Source organism: Prionailurus bengalensis, chromosome D3, assembly GCF_016509475.1.
Source record: "Prionailurus bengalensis isolate Pbe53 chromosome D3, Fcat_Pben_1.1_paternal_pri, whole genome shotgun sequence".
Classification (NCBI taxonomy): domain Eukaryota; kingdom Metazoa; phylum Chordata; class Mammalia; order Carnivora; family Felidae; genus Prionailurus; species Prionailurus bengalensis.
In genome coordinates, this window is record NC_057356.1 from 43,977,578 (window position 1) to 43,980,604 (window position 3,027).

Here is a 3,027-nt window from a genome sequence, read left to right on the forward strand (position 1 = left end):
TTATTTTGCTTAGCATAATACCTTCTAGCTCCATTCATGTCATTGCAAATGGCAAGATTTCATTCTCTTTGATGGCTGAGTAATATTCCATTGTATATATATACCACATCTTCTTTATCCATTTATCAGCTGATGGACATCTGGGCTCTTTCCATAGTTTGGCTATTGTTGATAATGCTGCTATAAACATCAGGGTGATGTACCCCTCCAAATCTGTATTTTTGTATCCTTTGGGTAAATACAAATGAATCTAAAAAGCATTGTGCTGAGTGAAAAAAAAACATATTCAGGAGACCTTATAGTATATGATTTTACTTATATGACATTCTGGAGAAGATAAAAATACAAGGACAAAAAAATACATTGGTGGTTACTAGGGCCTAGGGATGGAGAGAGGGGTTAACTACAAAAAAGAACAAGGGAACTTTTGGAGGTGATGAAAATATTTTATATATAATTTTCAAAATTCTTATGATGTGCACCTAAAAGGGTAAGTTTACTGTGAATCTGCTTTCTAAAAAGTAAAAATGAATAAATATGGTCTCTAAGACACTGTTTTCCAAATCTCCATTAGTGAGATACAACCCATCAGTGAGTTATGAATTCAATTTAACAGGTTTTGATTGGCATTTTAAAAGGTGCAATAGAACAAAATAGGAATATCAGAGTCTGTAAGCAGTAAAAGGAATATTGTTAATGAAGCATTTACTTCTGTTCCCCATATATGTATGTGATATAATTATTATTATTATTTATTTTATTTTTACAGTCTTGACGTCTTTTATTTTTTTTACACTTATCATGCCATGAATTCATAGGGAATGGGTTCCAACAGCTCAGGCTCCTTTCCATTGGTTCTCACAAAGTGTGCTTCTCTGGGTGGGGCAGGCTGGCGCTTCAGTTGAACCCAAGTACCTTTCTCCTTGGCTTCCTTCTTTTTCTGATCATTTTCCTTCACACGCTTCAGGAAGCTGTCTCAGCTCTTTGAATGCTTAATGTGCTCAATACGTACATTAATTCTCTTAGCAAGAATCTTGCCCTTAACTTGTTTGTTTATAACAATGCCAACAGCATGCTGGGTAACATTGTAGACTCTTCTAGTTTTGCCATGGTAACATTTGTGGGGCATTCCTTTTTGAACAGTGCCCATTCCCTTGATGTCCACAATATCACCTTTCTTGTAGATTCGCATGTATGTTGTCAAAGGAAGAACTCCATGTTTTCTAAAAGGCTTAGAGAACATATAGCGAGTAGCTCTCCTCTTTCCCTTTGTGTTGGTCATTTTGGCGAATTATTGGAAGGTGGTGGTTCCCCTGTATGTGATATAATTAAATATCAGGAAAAAGATATCATTGTCAGAGTGTTCTCTTTTTAAGTTTATTTATTTTGAGAAAGAGAGGATGGCAGCAGCAGAGAAAGAGGGAGAAAGAAAGAATCCCAAAAAGACTCCACACTGTCAGCTCAGAGCCCTAGTGGAGCTTGAACTCATGAAACACGAGATCATGACCTGAGCCAAAATTAAGAGTTAGACATGGACGCTTAACCCACTGTGCCACCCAGGTACCCCCATGGTCAGAGTATTTTTAACAGAGGGAATTTAACACAGGAAACTTGTTTCACAAATGATGAATAGGTAGAGAAGCCAAATAAGGGAAGGTAAGACAACCCAGAGATCAGCAATGGCAGAAACCACATGCCTTTCGACTGGAGGGATAAAGGGAAGTAGCAGTGTTGCTGGGTCCCAGAGTTGGGGTCATCCTGGAGAAGCTTAAATCACAGGGGGACATTTTTGGCTGGAGCTGGAGCCACAGAGAACAGCTAGTCACTGTCAAAGATGCACTGCAGGCAGAGAAAGATGGGGAGAATCATCCTGGCTTTCCCATTCCTCCCACCCTCCAGTGTCAGGGCAGGACTGCACATGAGTGGCACCCACCCAGAAGTCAGTTAACGTAACTTGGGAGCCGTGGAAATACAGCCTCTTGGGATCAGCATCCTTAAAACTTGGCAGAGGAAGAGCAAGGAATGGATTTGAGAACAAACAGTCCCAGGGTTGGCATAGCTGTGAAGTAAAACGCATTTCTGATCGAAGGTCAAATTCCAAAAGGTTTAAAAGCCATTATTTTAGGGGACAAAGCTATTCTCTATGTTATTTTCTCTATATACAGGAAGAACAAAGTCACACTTTCGACCATTAGAGGATGCCAAATTTTGCCCTTTAGGATGTGTTTGAAAAGGCAGTTTGAATTAAAGAAGTTGGATTGTAAGACTAACCCACTTGTCTCCTTACTATCGGAGGAGTCATACCAAGATCTCTTAGCAAAGGTAAAACTCTTAGCAAATGTAGATGAAATTTAGGCTAGGAACAAGAGAGCAGGAAGAAAGTACACAAGAGGCAAATGTGTAAGCAAAGTAATAGTGTGGAAGGAAAATAATAGCAGTTAAAAATCAATATGCTGAGTATCAAATGGCCTCTGTCAGCAGCTGTTTGTGTGACAGCTCTATAAAACTTCCTGGATCCACAAGGAGTAGCAGCCATAATTCATCAACACAACCTTATTCCTGACTCTGATGACTATTTAGTTATTCCCGTTCCAAAGTTTTGACCTTGAATTATTTGGGATTTCTGATCTCAAGAAATGACTCCTGAGGCTCCCTCATTGAGTCAAAACTAATGCTTGATTCCTTGTGTTTAAAAACACTCAGGGCCACTCTCCCCTCCAGCCATCCAAAATGTTGAATGGAAAGAAGGCTAAGGGGAAGTGGGTGGCCCCAGTCCCTGCTGTCATGAAGAAGCAGGAGGCTGAGAAGGTGGTCAATCCATTGTTGGTGAAAAGGGCCAAGAATTTTGGCATCAGATAGGACATTGAGCCCAAAAGGGATCTCACCTGCTTTGTCAAATGCCGCCCCCCCCCTACATCCTGCTGCAGCAGCAAAGGCTGTTCTCTATAAATGTCTGAAAATTCCTCCTGCAATTAAGCAGGTCACCCAGCTTTGCACTGCCAAACAATTATTCAGCTGCTTATACTG

The 3,027-nt window shown here is 40.2% G+C and overlaps 1 pseudogene; it reads right to left on the reverse strand.

Annotated features, from left to right (window-relative positions):
* Nucleotides 1-767: 767 nt before the first annotated feature.
* On the reverse strand, nt 768-1,302 carry LOC122470624 (annotated as a pseudogene).
* Nucleotides 1,303-3,027: the final 1,725 nt, after the last annotated feature.